Source organism: Macaca fascicularis, chromosome 7 (assembly GCF_037993035.2).
Source record: "Macaca fascicularis isolate 582-1 chromosome 7, T2T-MFA8v1.1".
NCBI classification, from domain to species: domain Eukaryota; kingdom Metazoa; phylum Chordata; class Mammalia; order Primates; family Cercopithecidae; genus Macaca; species Macaca fascicularis.
Window position 1 is genome coordinate 69,424,284 of NC_088381.1, and position 9,038 is coordinate 69,433,321.

Consider the following 9,038-nt stretch of genomic DNA (forward strand, 5'->3'; position numbering starts at 1 on the left):
TACTGTATGATTCCATTTATATGAACTTCAAGAACAGGCAAAATTAATCCATGATGACAGAGGTCAGTATTGTGGTTAACTTTGAGGAGAATAGCAACTGAGAAGGGGCAAGAGGGAGTCCTCTGTGGTGATGGAAGCATTCTGTATCTTGAACTGAATGGTGGTCACATGAGTGTGCACATACGTAAATAGTATGAAGTTGTAACTTAAGATATATGCACCTCACTGTATGTAAGATACTGTCTCAGTCCATTTGTGCTGCTGTAACAAAATATCTGAGACTAGGTAATGTGTAAAAAACAAAAATGTATTTCTCACAGTTCTGGTGGCTGGGAAGTCCAAGATCAAGGTGCCAGCAGGTTTGTAGTCTAGTGAGGGCTGCTCTCTGCTTTGAAGATGCACGCTGAATGCTGAGTCCTCCAGGGATGAGGAACACTGTGTCCTAACATGGTGGAAAGGACAGAAAAGCAAAAGAACAAAACCGAGCTAGGTAGCTCCCTCAAGCCCTTTTATAAGGTCACTATCCCATTCATGAGGGGGCTCCTACTTCATGACTTAGTCATCTCCTAAAGACTCCACCTCTTAATATTATCACATTGGGTCTTAAGTTCCAGCATGAATTTTGGAGGAGACACAATCATTCCAACCGTAGCAAATATACTTTACTAAAAAAGAAAAAAAAAAAAAAAGGAAAATCTTGTCTCTAAATATAATATTTTAAGAGTTTATGCCAAGTGCAGTGGCTCACGCCTGTAATCCTAGCACTTTGGGAGGCCAAGGTGGGTGAACAACTTGAGGTCAGGAGTTCAAAACCAGCCTGGCCAACATGGTGAAACCCCCTCTCTACTAAAAATACAAAAAAATTAGCCAGGTGTGGTGGCAGATGCCTGTAATCCCAGCTACTCGGGAGGCTGAGGCAGGAGAATTGCTTGAACCTGGGAGGTGAAGGTTGCAGTGAGCCAAGATCGTGCCACTGCACTCCAGCCTGGGTGACAGAGTGAGACTCCATCTAAAAAAAAAAAGAAAAAAGAAAAAAGAAAGAAAAGAAAAAAAAAGATTTTATATATTTACAACCCAATTTTCTGCTTGCTTACATACATATTTGTGACCATGAGTGTCATTCTTAGCTGAGAAAAGTTTCAGTAAATTAAAATTTTTTCTCACATTATCTATTAATATCCTATTCAGATAAAACCAAATTTATAACCTAGATTTTAGGTTAAGACAGAAACCCATAGTCGTTTGTTGCAATGTGAGAATGACAGAGAGAGATTAACTAGCAGAATCCAACTATAAAAATACATTTAAGGGCACAATTCTCTACTAATGACTCTCCCAGACAAATCATTACTTGGATAGCAAAAAATCAACTGAAAACGGAAGTGAGAAAAGTTTGAGTTCGTTTTGCAATGGATGGATGTTTCCAAGACTATTAAGTGAAGAGTGTTCAGAAACAAGGGGATAAATGGCATGCTAATTTGGGGTTGAATGGAGTAACGAAATGATCTTGGAAATATAAGAATCCTGCTTGATGGGGCTTGTCTACTTGCAATTCAATAAATCAATATACGTAAATTCAAAGAAACAAAGGACATGAGCACTCAGAACAAAATAACAGGAATAGGACGAAGCGCAGTGGCTCACACCTGTAATCCCAGAGCTTTTGGAGGCTGAGGCGGGCGGATCACCTGAGGTCAGGAGTTTCTGACCAGCCTGGCCAAAGTGGTGAAACCCTGTCTCTACTAAAACTACAAAAATTAGCTGCGCGTGGTGGTGGGCGCCTATAGTACCAGCTACTTGGGAGGCTGAGGGAGGAGAATCGAACCCAGGAGGCGGAGGTTACAGTGAGCGGAGATCGCGCCACTGCACTGGATCCTGGGCGACAGAGCGAGACTCCACCTCAGAAAAAAAAAAAAAAAAAAAAAAATAACAGGAATAAATTTAGCAAAGAGGCACCAAAGTTGAGATAAGGCCCACTGTTCCCCGTCTGATACCTTTAATTCCTGAGTCATGGGGATCGTAAGCCAGGAACAGAGTCTTCTGACTGGAAGCTAAAACCAGCCTTTGGGTTGGGTTCGGAGAAACTTTCAGACTCAGGATGCGAAAGCCTATGTTGCATGGTCGGAAATATCCTGATTGCAAGGGCATTTTCAAAGACAATGGTGCTCGGGGAAAGAGAATGCTGTGGGTTTAAAAACAAACAAACAAAAAATAAATAAAAGATGGAAATAAGGAAGAAAAAGTGACCCGAGGGTAGGGTGACCATATGTTCGTTTGGTTTGCAAGGTACAGCTAAGGTTATGTCTGCTATCCCGGTGCAATTATTATGGTGCCCCCTTTCCCTCTCTGAAGTGTCTGGATTTGGATGATAAAGCATATGATCACGCTATTAAAGAGAGGAAATTAGCCAGAAGACCTATGTTTCGATTTCAAACGGTGTGGATTGATCCGCAGCCGTGCTGGTGCCGCTGCCCAGCCAAGCGGTGTGCACCACCTCTGCCTCGCCCTACCTCGCCCTGCCCGGGTCTCCAGGAAGGCTGGAGCGGAACCCTTGGCTCCTGCGCTGCTCTGGTGCCACCTGCAGGTTATGTGTGGCAATTGCTTCTCCCCAACGCACTACCTACTACCCCGCCTTCCCGGCCCCCTCCCCAACGGCCTTGGACTTGGCCAAAAGACATTCAGAGCACGCGAAGCTCCGGCCCGGGAGTGGGCTGGACCCGACAGTGAAGTCCACTTTACAAAATCTGAAGGGCCCAGCTTAAACCAACAAAGCCCAGCTCCTCCTCTTCCTACCCACTCCTGTCCTGTCTCATTTTGTAGACAGGAAACTGAAGCCTACTTCAGATTTTTCATTGGTACTATTATGAAGCATACAGCTGGAGCCTCCCAGTGCTATTCCCCACATCTCTGTCTTTCCCCTAACACATTAGGATAGTGGGGAAGCAAGAGGACTTAAGCGTACTAAGCTCCTACTCTGTACTGGCCACAGAGTGGGCACTTTTCTCTCCAGCCTTGCAATTGATGGGAAATAGGTGGTTATACAACTGGGATACAGGATCAGAGTGGGCTAGTGACGTGCTCACAGTCTCTCAGCTGAGGCTGGAACCCAGGGGTCTTTGACTCTAAAGCTAGTGCTCTTTTTGGGTCTCCAGCTTGAGCAATAGTTGCAAAATACAAAGAGCACTATGAAAATCTAATACTGATCCATACAAGACTGTATTGCAACAGAAACATGGAGTGTCTTCGTAGGGGTGACGGGGAGTGGGGAGATTATCTGAATTCTGTGTAATCTGGGAGCTCTCCAAGGAAAATGAATGAAGCATGACTGAGTGCAATTTGTCTGATAAACAAAATCTGTCAGAAGGTGGGGCCTTGTGGGTTCTGAGTGAAGATAAGAAACCATGGTGCTGGACATTTCCTAAGGTGTTCTTTATAAAATTGCTCAGGACCTCAGTGCCTCCACATTCATCATGACCCTAGGCAACTTCCCTATCTGTCTTCATTCTACTGCCTGGCATCCTATCCATCAAACTGTTTTAGAGTTATGTCTAAATAAAATAAAAATCATGGTGGGAGTCATTTACACCCTAGTGAGAGTCATCTGAGATTCCCTTTTCTTCTCAGACCTTTTAGCTGAAGTTAGTTATGAGAGAGGATGGGGAGGGGGAAAATGGTCGAGGGGAACACTCTTGGAGATTGCATTGTTTCTTGCCGACGCCCTGGCACAGTGTGAATATGTTAATCTAAATGGAGAACGCTATGCATGTTCCTCTCTATTCCCTTTGTCACCAATACCAATTCCCCAAGCAGAGCCCCAGGAGGGCTGGACTGAAGGACCTGAAGGTATTAGAAAATACTTGGCTTTGGATTTCAGGTCATGTTCTGCAGGTGACTTGCTGTGTAAGATCAGACAAGTCAGTTCACCTCTCTGGACTTCAGTGACCTTATCTGTAAAAGGGCTGGTCTGAACTAGATTATTAATTTTCTTTAGGTTTTGCAATTGTTTTTGTTTTAACATTATATTCAATTCCTCCCCCACCTTTATTAAAGTATAACTGACAAATAAAAATTGTGTACATTTACAGTGTTCAATGTGATGTTTTGATATATGCGTACATTGTGAAATGATTAAATCAAGTTAATTAACATTTTAATCCACTCACATACTCTTATTATTATTTTTGTGGTAAGAACATTTAAGATCTCTTTGCTTAGAATAGTGTTTACTAGAGGTAAGGAAGGGTAAGGGGGAGGGGGTAACCGAGGGTTGGCTAACAGGTTAACAGATACAAGAGTATATGGCTGCGTGCAGCGGCTCATGTCTGTAATCCTAGCACTTTGGGAGGCTCACTTGAGCCCAGGAGTTTGAGACCAGGCTGGGCAACATAAGGAGATCCAATCTCTACAAAAAATTTAAAAATTAGCCAGGCATGGTGGTGCACGCCTGTGGTCCCAGCTACTTGGGCAGCTGAGGTGGAAGGATCGCTTGGGCCTGGGAGGTTAAGGCTACAGTGAGTTGTGATTGCATCACTGCATTCCAGCCTTGGAGACAGAGTGAGACCCTGTCTGGAGGAAAAACAAAAACAAAAACAAAGAGTACAGCTAGATAGGAGGAATAGTTCTAGTGTCTTTAGCACTGTAGAGTGACTATAATTAATGACAATTTATTATATAGTTTTAAATAGCTAGAAGAGTGAATTTTGAATGCTACCAGAACAAAGAAATGATAAACGTTTGAGGTGGTAGAGATGCTAATTATGATTTGATCATTACACATTGCATACATGTATAAAAATATTATACTGTGCCCTGTAAATATATACAATTATGTGTTGATTAAAAATAATAAAAGCAAGCCAGGCACAGTGGCTCATTCCTGTAATCCCAGCACTTTGGGAGGCTGACATGGGTGGATCACCAGGTCAGGAGATGGAGACCATCCCGGCTAACATGGTGAAACCCCATCTCTACTAAAAATACAAAAAATTAGCCAAGTGTGGTGGCACAGGTCTGTAGTCCCAGCTACTCAGGAGGCTGAGGCAGGAGAATCACTTGAACCCGGGAGGCAGATGTTGCAGTGAGCTGAGATCATGCCACTGCACTCTAGCCTGGGTGACAGAGTGAGACTCCATCTCAAAAAATAAAATTAATTAATTAATTAATTAATTTAATTAAATAAAAATAGCTGGGCGCGGTGGCTCACGCCTATAATCCCAGCACTTTGGCAGGCTGAGGCAGGTGGATCATGATGTCAGGAGTTCAGGACCAGCCTGGTCAACATGGTGAAACCCCGTCTCTACTAAAAATACAAAAATTAGTCAGGCCTCCTGGTAGGTGCCTGTAATCCCAGCTACTTGGGAGACTGAGGCAGAGAACTGCTTGAACCCTGGAGGCAGAGGTTGCAGTGAGCCAAAGTTGTACTACTGCACTATAGCCTGGGTGACAGAGTGAGACTCCGTCTCTAATAATAATAATAATAATAGCAGCAAAAAAATCTACTTAGCAATTTTCAAGCATACATTAACTATAGTCATCATGCTGTACAACAGGTCTCCAGAACTTATAACATTATATTTAATTCTGATCAAAGTACTAGATACACGGAGTTAAGAACAAAATGGTATCTGGATCAAGAAATCCTCAGTAAAACAAGAAAAGAAGAAAAAAAGAACAAAATGATAATAAAAGGCTTAAATCAAAAAGCATTTACTCTTCTCTTTCCTTTCTTGCCTTTGAGTACTAATTCCCAGACACCATCACTTTAAACCAATTTTGCTACTTCCTCTGGTATTTATCTTTTTTTTTTTTTTTTTTGAGATGGAGATTCGCTCTTGCTGCCCAGGAGTGCGATGGCATGATCTCTGCTCATCACAACGTCCACCTCTGGGGTTCAAGTGATTCTCCTGCCTCAGCCTCCCGAGTAGCTGGGATTACAGGCATGCACCAGCACGCCTGGCTAATTTTATATTTTTAATAGAGATGGGTTTTCTCCATGTTGGTCAGGCTCATCTTGAACTCCCAACCTCAGATGATCCACCCACCTTGGCCTCCCAAAGTGCTGGGATTACAGGTGTGAGCCACGATGTCTGGACTATCATCGTATTTCTAAAGAATGTTTATGTTGCTATTTCTTGATCTGTTTTCTTCAGTATCTGTCAATTCCTGGCATAGCACAGTATAGGGCTTACCTTCCTTATGAGGTCTCAATTTCCTTCCCTCCATTTCACCAATTTGACTGGATCACAATCTTATGAAATCAAAAGCATTTACATTCTTGTAGCTATCTAAATATTGTTCCCTAACCCAAGTTCTGCACTGAAATTGTTTCATTTCTTTCCTTATTTCCCCCAGAGTTAACAATTGCTTTAGACTTTTTCCCCTCATTTGCTTACTTATTTATTTTTAACAATTACCTACCAATTTTTTCAGATGCTTCAACCATTCTATCAAATGCCTAGTGGTAATTATCCAAAAACTAAGATACATTGGATACTCTATCAGCCCCATTATTTTCCTGGAGACTTCTCTCTCTCCCTTGCCCTCCATCCTTCTGCTCCAAACTGGACCTGGCTGTCAACCTGTGGCACAGCTGGCATCCTGGCATGTCTGGCATCCTGGCATGTCTCTGCACCATTGTGTGAATTTCCAGCTGCCTCTTCTGTGTGCATCTCCTGTTCCTTGGCCCCAGATCTGTTGCAGCACATCTTCCAGTGGCTTCCTGAGAAAGAGTGAATGGAAGCCAAGCTTTCTGACCCCACATATTTTAAAATGTCATTGTTCTACTCCAACTCCTGATTAATAGTTTGGCTGGAAATAATGCTCTAATTTAAATGTAACTTCTCCTCACATTGGGAAATGTTGTTCTATTATTTTCTAGTTCCTAGTGTTGTTGGGAAGAAGTCGGTGTCGTGTGGAGTCCTGGCTCTTTATATATGACCTCTTTTCTCTCTATAAGATTTCAGGATTTTCTCTCTATCCTTGCTTTTCTGGAATTTCCCAGTGATGTGCCTTGTTGTAGGTCTTTCTTCATTCACTATGCTGGTCAATTGGTAGACTCTTTTGAACTAAAAAATTATGTCCTTCTATTGTGGGAAGCCACCAGCAGGTTCATGTGAGCTGGATAATCTCATTCTTTTCTTCCAAGGACAGAGGTGTCAAGGTCCTGGGAACCTTATAAGTGGATGTGGGGAAAACGTGCCCTAGGTGAATCCAACAAAGCTGCAGCACCCACTGAGCTCATGTCCCAGGGCTAGGCTCTGCCTGAGGAGAATAGACATGGGTGAGACCCACTTCCTGCCAGTCCCATGGTGGGGCTCAGGACACACATGGTCCAGGAGGCCCCCAGTTCCGGGCTACATTTACATGCCCCTACCTGCATGCAGCATTCAGTGAGCCACAGGACAACTTAGGAGAAGGGGCAGCTCCAGAGAGTAGGACAGGAGGGAGGTAAATAATCATGGAGTGGGGAGTGGCCTTGTGGGGAAGGGGCAAAAGCAGCGTTGTGTATGCATGTGTGTGTGTGTGTGTGTGTGTGTGTGTACTGTGTATTGGGGGAAGTGGGGAGACAGTTGTAGTTTTGTCTGCCCCTTTTCTAGCCACTGCACCCCTTTTTTCATGAATAGTTTTCATGGACTGAATGTCTCTGTCTCCTCCAAATTCATATGTTGAAGCCCTAACCCTCTGTGTGGCTGCATTTGGAGATGAGGCCTCCCAGGAAGTCATTAAAGTTAAATGAGGTCCTAAGGGTGGGGCCCTGATTCAGTAGGATTAGTCTAAGATGAGACACCAGAGAGTGCACTCACTGTCTGCACAAATACAAAGAAGCGGTCACATGAGCACACAATATGGCAGCCACCTATGGGACAAGAGAAGAGGCTTCAGAATGTAACCTACCTTGCTGGCACTTTAGTCTTGGATTTCCCAGCCTCCAGAACTGTGAGAAATAAATGTTTGTGGTTTAAGCCACCCAGTCTGTGGTATTTTGGCATGGCATCCTGAACTGACTAATACATCTCCCCACCCTATTTCAACCACATGACACTAGAGGGCTTGGAAGTTCTAGTGTCCCAGCTACCCAGCCAATCCAGACCAGACCAAGCAGAAACTTTCTTCTGGAATTCTCTGAAAAGGAATGAATGCAGAGAGCCCCATCCTTTCTTGGGGGCAAAGCCAGGAAGATGGAAGCCTCATGCTGCCAACAGCCTCATTCCAACCTTGTGAAGAAAGTTTCTCTGAGAGCACAAAACTGATCTGCAGACTGAGGTGGAGACAGAGACAAGGGAAGGAGCCTGCAAATCCTGACAGCGCTGGTGACTCTGAGTCCAGGTATTCCTGAGGCCCAGCTGTTCCCTGCCCTGTGCGTGACTAACTTACTGACCAATGAACTTCCCTTCTTGCCTAAGCCAACTCGAATGAATTTTCCGTCACTTATACCCAAAGAGTCCTGACTACAATGGCAGGGCATGGCAGGGTTGGGCTCACTGGGGCAGAGGACAGTGTGGGTGTAATCAGCTGTGACAGGCACACAGGAAATGCAGTTATCACCTGGACTCCATGAGGTCTTCCTCCAGCCCCGACTGTGAGCAAGGCTAGGCTCATATGCTCAGTAGGTCAGAGTGAGGTATTTGGTCAGAAGTGCCATGCTCAGGGCCATCGTTCTATGGGCCAGACTCTTCAGCATCAAAGGCTTTGCCATCAGAGATAGTTTTAGTCATATCTTGGGTTCACTTTATCAATTGCTGTTCTCCCACTTTAAGGATCTTTACACTAGGCTGCCCCACGTGGGTGTTAGGAAGCCATAGGCATCCTGACCAGAAGCCCAGACCACAAAAAGGACTTCCACCAGCCTGCCCAGGGTTCCAGAGGGCAGGACCGGGGGGTGGTGGGAGGAGCACAGCCTGGGCAGTCATGGCATGCCCACCACTCTTGATCTGTCTCTTGGAACTTTTCACCCCTCAAGTTTGGGCCCTGGTGGGGCACACATGGGAAAGACAATGAATGCCCATGTCTCCGACTAGTTTCCCCATAAGAAGTGGTTA

At 44.4% G+C, this 9,038-nt stretch overlaps 1 long non-coding RNA gene across 1 annotated transcript; it reads right to left on the reverse strand.

The window, feature by feature from the left end:
* LOC141407231 (uncharacterized) lies at nucleotides 1–2,184 on the reverse strand. Its single transcript, XR_012415328.1, has 2 exons — nucleotides 1,995–2,184; nucleotides 1–442 (listed from the first exon to the last, which is right to left on the reverse strand). It is a non-coding gene; the product is annotated as an uncharacterized lncRNA (long non-coding RNA).
* Nucleotides 2,185–9,038: the final 6,854 nt, after the last annotated feature.